Raw genomic sequence first — 14,962 nt, forward strand, 5'->3', positions numbered from 1 at the left:
CACATAAATGCATAGAAAACTTAGTTAATGTATAATAATGTCAAAACAAACCCCAAATATTCGAAAATTTAACACAACACTCCTGTTGTTCTATGTTGACACTAGAACAAAATTTTAAAATCAAGAAGAGGCAACGGATATCATTTCGTCCAGAAAGGTGAAACGTTCCCTACCGTAACCATGAGGGCTTGTTGTGACAAGCTCTGGTTTGTGAGAAGTTTATACCCCAACCTGACCGAAATGGGACAAATTTTTTACCAAGGCATATTGATGCCACTCCATGATAGCATGAAAAGTTTCATGAATTTCAGACGAGTTTTTGATTTACTAGAATTTGAAAACCATGTATCTCAATGTTTGTGGCAGAGCGATGGTGGCAAGGTTTTTGACATTCATTCCCATTACTTGCATGGGACCTAAGCATGCAACCAAGGACACAGATTTGATATTTCAACCAATTTATATGCACTCAAGCATGTGCCTGTAGTTCAAATTTGAACTATGCACATAAATGCATAGAAATATCAGTTAATGTATCAAAATGTCCAAACGAACCCCGGAAAATTCCAAAATTTAACACAACACTCCTGTTGTTCTATGTTGACACTAGAAAAAAAATCAAATCAAGAAGAGGCAACGGATATCGTTTCATCCAGAAAGGTGAAACGTTCCCTATTGTAACCATGAGGGCTTGTTGTGAGAAGCTCTTGTTTGTGAGAAGCTTATACCCCAACCTGACCCAAATGGGATAATTTTTTTAACAAGGCATGTTGATGCCGTTCCATGATAGCATGCCAAGTTTCATGAATATCAGACGAGTTTTCGATTTACTAGAATTTGAAAACCATGTATCTCAATGTTTGCGGCCGAGCGACGGTGGAAAGGTGTTTGACATTCATTCCCATTTCTTGCATGAGACCTAAGCATGCAACCAAGGACATAGATTTGATTTTCAACCAATTTATATGCACTAGAGCATGTACATGTAGTTCAAATTTGAATTATGCACATAAATGCATAGAAAACTCAATTAATCTATAAAAATGTACAAACAAACCCTGAAGAACTCCAAAATTTAACACAACACACCTGTTGTTCTATGTTGAGACTGGAAAAGAAATTGAAATCAAGAAGAGGCAACATATATCATTTCGTCCAGAAAGGTGAAATGTTCCCTACCGTAACCATGATTCCATGAACCTTATTGTGAGAAGCTCTCGTTTGTGACAAGCTTATAGCCCAACTTGACCCAAATGGGACAATATTTTTAGCATGACATGTTGATGTCGTTCCATGATAACATGTCAAGTTTCATAAATTTCAGACGCGTTTTCGATTTACTAGAATTTAAAAACCATGTATCTCAATGTTAGCGGCCGAGCGATGGTGGCAAGGTGTTTCACATTCATTCCCATTTCTTGCATGGGACTTAAGCATGCAACCAAGGACACACATTTGAATTTTGAACCCACTTATATGCACTGGAGCGTGTGCATGTAGTTCAAACTTGAATTATACACATAAATGCATAGAAAACTCAGTTAATGTATAAAAATGTCCAAGCGAACCCCGAAAAATCCCAGAAATTGACACAACACTCCTGTTGTTCTATGTTGACACTAGAAAAAAATGAAATCAAGAAGAGGCAACGGATATCGTTTCATTCAGAAAGGTGAAACGTTCCCTGCTGTAACCTTGAGGCTTATTGTGAGAAGCTATGATTTGTGAGAAGCCTATACCGTAACCTGCACCAAATGGGACAATTTTTTTTATCCCGGCATGTTGATGCCATTCCATGATAGCATGCCAAGGTTCATGAATTTTAGACGAGTTATGGATTTACTAGAATAACAAAAGCAAGTACCTCAACGTTTGCTGGAGAGCCACGGTGCCGTGGTGTTTGAAATTCATCCCCATTTCTTGCATGATACATAAACATCAACCCATGGACACATATATGATTTTACAACCCATTTTGGTGCACCAGAGCATGTGCATGTATTTTAAATTTGAATTGTGCACCTGGAATGCCTAGAAAACCAAGTTAATGTATAAAAATGTCCAAACGAACCCTGAATAATTCCAATTTTTTTGATGACACAACTATAGTTGCATGTTCACTGCAAATAAAAGTTCTAGCAATTCAAACAGCCTCCTTTGTTGTTATGACCCCATTATGTAATTCAAATCAAGACGAAAAATCAAGTAGATTGGACACATTTTATTATCACCAATCATGTGAGATGCAATACAAAATATCTTGGAGCACCGTTGGAGTATAGTACGCCTATGGATTACACGTGAAGGTACATCAGCTACAGTCCACAACCGGCGTCTCAAGCACACTAGCTCGCTCCCCAAATATCATTTCACTATTAAATCGTCGCTGGTGAAAGATGGGGACATGGACCGGCATCGTGAGGGCAACTTCGGTGGCCCACTCCGTCAAGAGCGTGGCCACAGTCGCCATGCGCGTGCTAAGAAGATGCATGAGCGCGACTGCAATCTATGACCGAGCGGCCAAGGCAGCCCAAATGGCCGTTGTTTCTTCTCAAGTGGCGGCAGCAACATCTACCTCGGGGATAGCAACTAGCGAGAGTGGCACATTAGTTGTCTATTCCGCAGCGGCGGCCTTAGCCCTACCGGAGGCCGCCCGTGATCATGTCGACACCGCCCACGCCCAGCTCATGGCGGTCACCGCAAAAATCGAACGAATCTTCTTCGACAATGCTCGACAACCCACAGCCGAAGAGTTGGCAATCGCCGAGAGCGTTCGAGCAGTCATCTGTTCCTCCACAGCATACCTTGCCACGACGGAGCCCGTCGAAGCCCAGATCGCGGCCGCCCACACCCAGCTCATGGCAGCCTTTTCTAAAGAGATGGCGGATCCAGATGGCAAAATGCTTGCCGAGTATGGTGTGATGGATGCCATGGAGCCCCTTCCCCAAGAGATTGTTGGGCGCGAGCTGGACATGGAGGAGGCGGTGGAGATCGACGAGCACCAGCAGTAGTAGTATTCTTTGTTTTGTTTAATTAAGAGCCCCAGTCTTTAATTTGTTAGAGTAATGTTTAGGTCAGCTTGCTCTGTTTAATTGCTAAACTTGCCTGATTAAGAAGTGTGGGTGTGTTGTAGTCTCCTTTGTGTACCCAAATTATGCAATGGCATGGATGCCCACTGTAACCAGGGAAATGCAAACCAAAATTTGCACGTTCAAACTCATCACACACGGGTTAAACTATATGATTCATTTGTGATGTTCACATATCATACAAACTGCTGAATAAGGGACCGTGTGTGATGACACTTTCGCGCCAGTTTTTTCGCTACACCAATCCAAAATTTTCGGCTTCCGCGGAAATATGTACCTCCCTGCCGCCTCCGCCTTACCAAAAGCCACATTTCCCTTGTTTACGCCTTCCTTCCAATTTAAAACCTTCACTCCTTGCTTACAGTGCCGCCACCTCGCTGGCGACCCTCCTTCACACTACTCGGCCTCATCAATCCAGGCAGGTAATCCACACCTGACCCCATCCTCCTCCTCCTTCCACATCCCACATGCCCTGACCACCGGTACGACACTTTCCATCCAAATCACCAACCCTCCCCAAAATAAGCGCCGCCCTAAGCCATGGTGCACGAGCCAGGAGCTCAAGGAGCATTTGGCAGCAGAGAAGCAAATTGCAGTCGCACGTGCAGATGAGGTCATGATGGCTGCCATTTGTGCAGACCCCCAGATCTTGGAGGAGCACCATGCCGTTGAGGCCACCATCGATGCCTCGCACGCCGATGCCCCTACGCGGTTGGCTGCTTTAAATGACAGTTCGTGGCGTTTTCTCCAAGCCACCATCGGTGCCTTCAACGAAGATTATGAGGTGTTTTCTCAGCGTGCCCATGCTTACCTCGACTCAAGAGCCAGTAGGTTGGTGCCCGGAGCGGCTCGGGCAACTCATCACTATGACGAGGGCACCCATGATGTGGAGGCCTCGCCCTCTTCCATGTCCAAGGAGCCAATCATCAACGATATCTCCGACGATGAGGAGTAGCTTGTCTTGTTAGCTCACTATAAGGACCTATGTTCATTTTGCTAGCTATGCCAGTTAAGCATGCTCGGTTTACCCGTTGCATGTGCGATTGTCCTATCTACTTTTACCATGCAAATTTTTGCTCTAGTGTATATGTTCTATATGTCATGCAATGTGGTGCTCACTTATTAACTGTTTTGCTAATTAGTTGTCATGTTCAGTTAACTGTTTGGTTCAACTCTACAAATGTGATGTTCAATTCTTTAGGGTGCAATTTTGTATTGTCTTCCATGTGAGAAATAAATCAAATTTATCTTTACAAAATACATTAGAAACAAATGCAATTGCTATATTTCCAAGTTGTCAAGCATGCTTTGTTTGGTTAACTGTCTAATCTTCTAGTATGTTATACATTGTGCAATCTGGTGCTGGTTCATTTTTTGTGGTGTATAGTTAACTATTTGGTTCAATTATGCAATGCGATGTTCAATTGTTGTGGTGTTTAGTTAACTGCTTGGTTCAATTCTGCAATGCGATGTCCAATTGTTCTGTGTACAATTTGTATCGTTGTGCATGTTAGGAATAAATCAAATTTGGTTGCACTTAATACATGAGAAACATATACAATTGTTATATTTCCTAGTTCTTAATCATGCTTGGTTTGGATAAATGGGTTTTCCTTGTGGCTTGAATTAATCTGATGAATCTGCAATGTGCTTATTTTTCATGAACATATTTTATTGATAGCATGCGGACCCTCACTTAACCTCATCACTAACTACCTTATATGTGTTGCAGGGAAACAATGGGAAGCACTGAGGTTTACAATCGCGGTTTGCACATGCATGGTCCTTTCTCTAATAACACATTATTGTGCAATTGCAGGAACCATTCTAATATATATGTTTTTAACAATTTGGTCTTGCACATGTAGGTCCTGCTGTCAGAGGTTTTGACCCACTGTTCGACCCTTTTTGCATATGGGGAAATGAGTTGTCCATGAATATCAGTCAAGTCAAGAAACTTAGAAAGATTGTTTGGATAAAGAAATTAGCGACAAAAAACAACAAGATCTTTGTCTACACAATGAAGAAGACATCAGTTCACTACGGGATAGTACTAACTATTATACATTGCCTTTTTTATTTCTTTTCCCCAGTTCCAATATAGAGGAGATATTTATGCACAACCTTGTTTTCAGGCCTTTCCAAAGTAGTTCACTGATGATTACCTCGCAAACCACCTATATGGTCAGGAGGCGAGGAAGGTATTCCTACAACACCCACGGTTCAATATTGAAGTGTTTCCAAAGAGGATGAAGGATGGACGGTCAATCATCCACCAGCACTGGTCTAAAGTTGCAAATACCCTCAACATCAATGAAGGCTCAATATTTGCCGTCCGCTTCAGTAGTTTTCCGAATGATATTCATCTGTCTATGTACCGTCCATGATACTAATTTTGAAAGGTTATAGATGTTGCATGTGAAACTTGGTGCAGTTGTGTAATGGGGTAGCTGAGTGCTGAAGCTATATGATGTAGTACTCTGATGTATTTCAATTATGAAATCCTGCTTCCTTAATATGAAAATGAAATATATTGTGTGCTTAATATTAAATGTCAATTAGATTAATAAATGGATTATTAATAATAGTCCAATTAGCCAACTAATGGCTAATTAGCCTGCTAATTGGTTTTTTATTGCAAACGGTTATTGAGAAAACACCGTGGGCGATGACCTCAGGCAACGCACACAGTTTCTAGGACTAAAACGTGTTGGATCAATGAACAATCACACACAACATCCTCTTGAAAACTATTTGTGTTAGGCCACCTTTCTCAAACGTTTACCACATAAAAAGTGTGTGTGATGGACAATCTATGCCACATAGTTTCTTCTTTGCACCGTGTGTGATGCATTCAATAACGCAAACGATAAAATTCTCAATATCGTTTGCAATGGAAATGCTATCATAAACGATTTAATGGGGTATTGTGTGTGATGGACCTGTGAACGTAAATGTTTTCCTTGGAGTGACTGTATGGGATGTATATACGAACGGAAACATACTTCTTGGATTAAATGTGCAAGATGTACATACTAACGGAAACGTATTCCTTGGATTGACTGTGTGGAATGTACACACGAACGGAAACATTTAGCCGGGACTGACTGTATGGGATGTACTTACGACAAGAAATGATTTGGCGTGTATAATTGCAATTTTTTAGCACAACTGTACGTATAACCATATTTGATCGCTCACCCGTTGCACATGACCTCATTTTGCCGAGCGTGTGTGTGCCTAGAGGGCCTATCACCGACGGGTTTTGGGTCGTGTGGGAAGGACCCCCTTATCGCAATCACTCACTTGGCGACGATTCAGAACACCGTCGCGGAAAGGGGCTAAAATCCGTTTGTATAGCACCTCGCTATACCAGTGCTCGCCCGCTTCATCGCCCTCTTGTAGGCTGCCGCAACCTCCGCCACCCGCATGCGGTATCGCCAATGCGCGAGGTGGCTCTTGCGGGTGGAGCGGTACGACTCAAGCAGCGCCTCCTGCTCTGCTCGCTCTGCGGCGATCTGCTCCTCCGCGTGCATGTGCTCCTAGAGGACATGGTGGTTGTAGGCGGCGTCGACCTGCGCCTCTCGGAACTGCTCCTCATGCTTCTGCCTCACCATGTCCATGTATTTGGGCACGGGCCTCACTGATGGTCATGGTGCAATGTATCAGCAAGGATGGCACAGAGGAGGGTGTTGGCCCCGGATCGTCGACCACCATGTTATCCTTTGGGACGTCATCGTCCTTCGGCTGCTTGCCGACCAGCCAGTCGGCAGCAATGGCCGCCATCTCATTCTGGTCCATCGTCCGCCCGTCCCAAAGAGCGCTGGAGCGTGAGGAAGCCATGGTGGGAGTGGTGTGGATAGGAGAAAGGGAATGGAGGTGGATGACTGCGGCTATGGCCGCACATCAGATTATATAGCAATGGTGGGCGGTAGAGGGACAGACGGGTGGCGCCAGAGTACCCGCCTCGGCAACCACGTATCATTAATGTGGGTGATAGACGGATGACACTTGTGTTGTTTGAACACGGAGCAATCGCCTGCACAGGGAAGCGGCACGGGTGATGCTGACCGTTTCAGGCGGAAAGTGCACGCAGGCGAGGGAAGAGTGTCAGATATCGGGTTCCGGCAAAACCCTTAAGGTTCGAACTCAGGGGTGCGCACAAAGATCTTCCCCCGCTATCCACGTCCCAACGCCTCGCTGAGAATCTAAGCTACACGATGAACAACACAAGCGACACAAGGTTTATACTAGTTCGGGCCACTGTTGTGATGTAATACCCTACTCTAGTTTGTGGTGTGGTGGATTGCCTCAGGGGCTGACGATGAACAGTACAGAGGAAGAACAGCCTCGTGAGAGGTGTTCTTGAGCTGGCGCGGTGTTCTACTTGGGTGGATCTCTCTAGGCTCTAGATGAAGTGATCTCTGGATCCCATCCTCCCTCTATGGTGGTAGCTATCTCTATTTATAGAGGCCCTGGTCCTCTTCCCAACTATTGAGCGGGAAGGAAGCCAACAACGGCCATTTTGAAGGGGAACAACTAGTACAAGTTATCCTAACTAAAGTTGGTCTTTGACTGCCAAAGGCACTGGCGATGATGCCGTCTTGGGCTCCACGGTGACCTCCATCCTGCTGCTCTGTTGGTCCTGGTCTCGTTGCACTGATATGGTAACCTTTGCTTGATGCCTCGGTACTCCGTGCCTGCGTTTGCTCCCTTTGCACCAAAGAGGAAACGAGGACACTACGTAGGCTGGCGCCCGCCTGGCGCCGATCGTCATGGCTTGCGTAATGAACACCTAGCGAGGTACTCCTGCCTTGATCTCTCCACCTCCTCGCGAGCCTGCCTGGTGAGGTTGTCCCTGAGGAAGCCTTGTGTCGTCCGCCCTGCGGGGCTTGGCCCCTCGCGAGGGTCTTGAGCTTGAGTTGATGAAGATGGGCCGTACTGGGCCACCCCTTGAGCCACGCCGTAGGCCGCAGGCAGGCAAGTCTAAGGACCCCCGTTCCCAGAACGCCGACAGTAGCCCCCAGGCCCAAGGCGTTCTCGGAAATGGCTTAGCAGCGAAGCGAAAGGGCGAGTGCGGAGCGCCACGGGCCCCAACAGCCTGGGGCCTTGGTCGCCGTGTGGCAGTTGATTGGACGTGGGCGTCTCCGCTTCCCCATGCTGCCTCGGCAACTTCCTGATTTGATGAGTCCCTGCATGCAAAATGGGTCATGATTACCTGGGATCATGGAGGCCGACAGTTGGCCTCCTCTGGACTATAAATGTGGAGGGGCGCGAGCCCCTGTTGCACATCTCCCCTTTCCCCGCCTGCTTCTTCTTCCTCCTTCCTCCAGCTACTCGACGTGCCCCATGGCGCCTACGAAGAGGCTCTCAGGCGCGAAGAAGGGGAAGGCTCGCCAGGAAGGGCCTGGCTCCCCTCCGCCCAAGCGCGGCCGGGGTCGCCCCCGCAAGCGTCCCGTGACTCCTGCAGTGGATCCTCATGGTCGCGGCGTCGCACGGTGAAGGCTGCTCGATTGGCAGGGGAAGACGCGTCGTGGCTGTGCGGCCTCCCCGTCCACGTTTCACTCGGCAGAGGTTCTGCCGGAGTTTGTCATGTGGTCGGCGTATCCGGCCGGGAACTGGCTCCAGCTCCCCTGCTTCTTTGCCGGCAAACTGCCGGCCGGTGCTCCTGGGTCGCGGTGGAGATCTCCGTCACCGGAAATGTGGCCCTGGCTCGCGGCTGGCAGACGTTTGCCAGGACGCGTGGCCTGGGCCGGCGATGCACCCTGCACTTCTAGTTCGATGGTGATGCCACCCTCTACGTGAGGGTATTAAGATAAGATGACCGACATGTCGGGTGCTGCCCTAAAGACGATGAAGGCGACCGGGTGCTTGGCCTTGGCGACGGCCGTGACGAGGACGAAGGCGAGCCCGCTCCTGGTGGCATCCGCAGCTTGCCTAGCTTCAGCGGCTCCCCCTCAGGTGACAACTCCTCCAGCGGTGGCCGCGACCAGCCGTCGTGCCCGCTTCGAGGGTGGTAGCAGGTCATCCCGTTGTCGCGCCTCGGTGAAGTGCAAGGAGGAGTCTTATTGAGCTCGGGAGGGCGGTGCGGATCCCTCCTCGCGAGTCGTCGCGGGGCGTGACACATTTATTTTGTTTTTCTCTTTTTCCTGCATTGAGAGGGAGAGACAAGTATGGAGCCCCGCGGGGGCGTGCAAGATTATTACCCCTAATTACCATGTTATTTCTGCAATTCCCGTGTTATGTTATGGTGTTGCGGCTGTATGCTCGTGCATAGGAACAACTTAGCTCGGGGGGTTCGCTGCAGTTTTCGCCTCGCGAGGTACCTGCCTAAGGCCTTGCCGGGCGTATTCAGGCCTGCAAAAATTAGTCGGGAGGATAGCTTTCGAACCTTTGTCGCGAGGGTGACCGGCTTAGGTCCTGCGTCTGCGTTGTGATGCCCGTGGGGCATGGACCGGGAGGGGTGCTCCCGATGTGAACTTGAGTGAGGAAGCCTCATGAAATTTGGCAAGAAGGTGCTCACGAGGGCGCCCGCGCAGCCCCCTCGCGAGGCTTGTGAAAGAGAGAACGAGTCAGGCGAAAAACAGAGACAGAGAATCACGGGCAGGGGACAGCAAACAACACTAGAAGCAACTCCAATAAAGTTTCAAACAAGGGTGAACAAGCCAACTGCGGAAAGCAAATGAAAAGTCGCGTCCGGCACCTAGTCTAGTCTTCGATGTCTTCTCACCAGCGCGGAGCTAAGTGCTGCCACTTGGCATGGGCGAGAGCCCCCGAGGCCCAAGGGCGGCACTCCGGAGACTCCAGGGTGTGTACAGCCCCAACTCATTATTACGTGACAGTGTCACGGGCGGCGAGCTTCACAGCCATTGGCCTTCTTCACAGGCAGCGGGCCTTTTCTTGGGCGGCGAGCTTCATAGGCACTGGGCCTTCTTTCCATGCACTGGGCCCTTCTTCACAGGCACCGAGCCTTCTTTACAGGCACTAGGCCTTACTTCAAGGGTAGAATCTCCAGAAGTGCTGAATGTTCCATGCGTTCGAAATGGGCACCCCTTCCTGGGTCTCCAAGCGTGCGGCGCCAGGTCTGGAAACATGGACAACCTTGAACGGGCCCTCCCACATGGGCGAGAGCTTGTGCAGCCCTTCCCTGGAGAGCAACCGCCTGAGCACGAGGTCACCTACCTCGAGAGTCCTGGGGCGGATGTTGCGGCAGTGGTACCGTCGCAGTGCCTGCTGGTACCTTGCCGCTCATAGCGCGGCCTCCCGACGGTGTTCCTCCCCCATCACGAGATCCATCCTCACATGGCGTCCTGCTGCACTTCATCAAATGCCAGGACCCGCACAGAGTGATACCTGACCTCGTGAAGGAGGACCGCCTCTGCTCCATAGACGAGGAAGAATGGGGTTTCATTGGTCGACTTGGTGGCAGTAGTGCGGATGGACCATAGCACGGACTGGAGCTCGTCGTACCAACCCTGCCGCAGGCCTCCAGCTTCTTCTTGAAGGTCCTGGTTTTGAGGCCATTCAGGACCTCTGCATTGGCGCGTTCAGCCTGGCCGTTGCTACGAGGGTGTGCCACCGAAGTGTAGCATATCTGCGTTCCAAGGTTAGCACAATATGTTTTGAAGAGATTGCTGGTGAACTGTGAACTGTTCTCAGTGATGATGTGATTAAGCACTCCGAATCGGCTCACGAGGCCCTTGATGAACTTGACTGCGGAGCCAGCTGGGATGGTGCGGACAGCTTCCACCTCCGCCCACTTGGTGAACTTGTCAATGGCGACGTAGAGGTAGCGATAGGCCCCTGGCGCCCGAGGAAACGGGCCCAAAATGTCCAGCCCCCAAACCGCGAATGGCCATGAGAGTGGAATGGTCTGCATGCCCTGAGCTGGCTGATGAATCTGCTTGGCATGGAATTGACATGCTTCACAAGCCTTCACCAGCTCGATTGCGTCGTTGAGTGTTGTAGGCCAATAAAACCCACTACAAAACGCCTTGCTGATGAGGGTCCGTGATGACGAGTGGTGCCCACAGTCTCCACCGTGAATGTCTGCCAGCAACTCCTTCCCCTGTTCTTTGGAGATGCAATGCAGGAAAACACCGTTTGGCCACTTCCGATAGAGCTCTCCATCTTGGATGTAGTAGGTCGTGGCCTGCCGGACCACGCATTCTGCGTCCTCTTCTTTCCCTGGTAGAGTCCCTTGCATCAGGTAATCCTTGAGCTCTGTAGTCCAGCATCCTTCCTGAGGCTCCAGCTCCAGGAGCAAGCATGCTCCTAAGGTCGGGCCATGGGCCGGAGCTCCTAAGGTAGGCGGTTGAGGGAGTTCCTCCCGAGGTTGCGCTGTGCTTGATAGTGATGGTGCTAATGAGGGCTTGAAGAGTCGTTCCTCAAAAACGCCAGGCTCCTGAGGCAGCTACCTCGATGCCCTCTTGGTGATGTCATCAGCCTCCTGATTGGTGCCGTGAGGCACATGCTGCAGCTCCAGCCCCAAAAACAGCTTTTCCATCTTGCGCACTTCTGCAAGATACACCTCCATGTGCTCGTCCTTGGGCTCGTATACTTTGTTGGAGAAGTTGACAGGAGCTGTGAGTCACCCTTGATGATGAGGCGCTTCACCCCTAGTGCGGTCGCGGCCTTTAAGCCTGCTATGAGGCCCTCGTATTCTACGATGTTGTTGGAAACCTTTTTGCCTTGCTGGAAATAGAGATGCACGGCGTAATAGAGCTTGTCCTGAGTGGGGGATATAAGCACTGCGCCGGACCCTGCGCCATGTCGCGAGAATGCTCCATCGAAGTGCATAACCCAGCCGTCTGGTGCCTCGCTTCCTAGGGAAAGCGATCGATCTTCGCCTGCTTCGAGCCCTGGCGCCTCTGTCCATTCTGCCAAAAAATTTGCAAGTGCGGCTCCTTTGACGGCTCTAGTCGTGCTGAATTCTAACTGAAACGCTTGCAGCTTGATGTTCCATTCGACGACCCTTCTAGCGGAGTTGGGACTCCTGAGCACCCTCTCCAACGGGTAGGATGACATGACCTTGATGGGGTGACCTTGGAAGTAGTGCCATAGCTTCTGAGAGGCCACCAATAGCGTGAGCAAGAGCTTTTGGGGCATGGGGTACCGCCCCTTGCATCCCGCAGTACCGTGCTGACGAAATACACGGGATGCTCGACGAGGGTGGGCGCGCCGACAGAGCCCGCATCCTCGAGAGAGTTGAGCACCTCCTAAGACATTAGAGCCCCCGGCTCTTGACTTCTTGTTGAGGTCCCCTCAGCCCTGGAGGCGTCTTCCTGTTGAGGCCTGTCCCCATATGCCGAAGCCATGACCCTCGCGAGGCCTTCCTAGCCTTGAGCTGCCGCGGTCGGGGTTGCGGCCGATGCGGCTTTGACCCGGCACTCCTCCCAAACCGCCACCAGAGCTGCGCTGGCGGAGTAGGGTGTGGCGGCGAGGTAGAGCACCAAGGGCTCCTGAGGGCATGGAGCCACCATCACCGGGGGGCTATTCATGTACTTCTTGAGATCTTTGAACGCTTTGTCAGCTTCTTGAGTCCATTCGAGCGGGCCCTTCTTCTTCATCAGCATGAAGAAGGGCAGGGCACGTTCCCCCAGCTTGGAGATGAAGCGCCCTAACGCATTTACTCGCCCGATGAGCTTCTGCATTTCCCTGAGGGTTTGCGGTGGACTCATGTCTTTGATTGCCTTGACCTTCTCTGGGTTAGCCTCGATACCTCTGTGGGACACAAGGAAGCCCAGAAGCTTGCCAGAAGGAACACCAAACACGCACTTCTCCGGGTTGAGCCGCATGTCCACTTCACGAAGGGTCGCGAAGGTTTCTTCCAGGTCCTGTATCAGGGTCTTGTCCTCCCGAGACTTCACCATGATGTCGTCGACGTAGGCCTCAGTGTTTCTTCCGAGCTGTCGGCCCAAGGCGATATGCATCAGTCGCTGAAAGGTTGCGCCTGCGTTGCGCAATCTGAATGGCATGCAGGTGTAGCAGTACACCCCGCATGGGGTCAGGGAGGCCGTTTTCTCCACATCTTCTACCGCCATCTTGATTTTGTGATAGCCCGAGAAGTCATCCAGGAAGCACTCAGCGGTGGAGTCGACGATTTGGTCGATGTGGGGGAGCGGGTACGGATCTTGAGGGCAGGCCTTGTTGAGGTTGGTGAAGTCGACGCGTATGTGCTCCTTTCCTCCCTTCTTCGGCACAACAACAGGGTTTGCCAGCCATTCCGGATAGCGAACCTCGCGAATGACTCCCGTAGCTTCTAGCTTGTGGGTTTCTTGGACGATGAAGGCCTGCTTCTCGGTGGACTGCCGCCTTGCTTTCTACTTCACGGGGCGCACCTTGGGGCACACGTTCAAGTGGTGCTCGATCACCTGCCTTGGGCCCCCCGCTAGCTACTTGGGTTCCCACACGAACACCTCCTTGTTTGCGCGCATGAATTTTACTAGATTCTCCTCTTGTTTGGGGTCGAGATTGGCGCCTATGGTGAAGGTGGCGCCGGAGGATCCATCCTCATCGACTGGTACCTTCTTGGTCTCCGCCTTGTCTTGGGTGAACATCTGCTTCTTCTTGGTTGGCGCAGCCCCCTTGGCCTTGAGGGTGTTGGCGCTGGTGGGCTGCGCCACTACGGCCGCCTTGAAGGCGAGCTTAAGTGCTTGCAGAGCATCTTTTGTATCTCCAGCTACGGTGAGGACCCTGCTGCTCCCGGGCATCTTCATGAGGTTGTAGGCCGGGTGAGTCGCTGCCATGAACTGGGCCAAGGCAGGGTAGCCGAGGATGGCGTTGTACGGGTGGCCGATGGGGGCGATGTCAAAGTCGACCAGCTCTGTGCGGAAGTTGTCGTGGGTGCCAAAGGTCACCGGGAGACGAATCTGCCATAGGGAGCCGGTGGAACTGCCTCCGATGCCCGAGAAGGGCTTGCTGGGTCGGAGTCGCTCCAGCGGCACGTGGAGGAGGCTGAAGGCCTCCACCGAGAGCACGTTGAGGCCGGCACCGTCGTCGATGAGGGTCCTAGTGACAGCCACCTGGCAGATGGTGGGAGTGCACAGCATCGGGAGCGCACCCGAGAAGGCGGTGTTGGCGGGGTGATCATCCAAGATGAAGGTCAAGTCGGCCTTGGGTGCCACCCAACCCGGAGGAGCTTTGTGGCGCGTGAGGGTGGCGCCGATCTGGCGGATGAATGGCTTGACATGGCGGCTCGAGGGTGGCGCTTGCGAGCCGCCCAGGAGAGCTGCGACGACCGGGGGTGCCGGCGCAGCATAATGGGCGAGGAAGAGGTTGCGCAGCTCCTCCCAGGAGACCACCAAAGCCATCAGCAGGTGGAGCAGCCACATGCGTGGAACACCGGTGAGGGCCATGGGAAACTAGTTGGCCATGACCCTGTCATCGCCCCCGGCCTTGAGGACGGCCTCCTCATATGCCAGCAGGAAAGCCAGTGGATCTGTCGCGCCATCATAGCGTGGCGGCATCTCTGGCTTGAACTTGTTCGACCACTACACCTGTCGCAAGGCAAGGGCCAAGGCTCGGAGCCCCCTGGCCCCAGTGCCGGCGTCGGCAGCCGGAGCGGGCGGCGCATTGTTTTGCATGAGGGTGAAGCGCGGTGTTGATGGAGAGCGGGTCGATGGAAGGGATAGCTCCGGCGCACCCCTACCCGGCGCGCCAATTGTCGGATATCGGGTTCCGGCAAAACCCTTAAGGTTTGAACTTTGGGGTGCGCACGAAGATCTTCCCCCTACCAATCCACGTCCCAATGCCTCGCTGAGAATCTAAGCTCCACGATGAACGACACAAGGAACACAAGGTTTATACTAGTTCGGGCCACCGTTGTGGTGTAATACCCTACTCTAGTTTGTGGTGTGGTGGATTGCCTCAGG

The sequence above is a fragment of the Triticum dicoccoides genome, chromosome 4B (assembly GCF_002162155.2).
Source record: "Triticum dicoccoides isolate Atlit2015 ecotype Zavitan chromosome 4B, WEW_v2.0, whole genome shotgun sequence".
Taxonomy (NCBI): Eukaryota; Viridiplantae; Streptophyta; class Magnoliopsida; order Poales; family Poaceae; genus Triticum; species Triticum dicoccoides.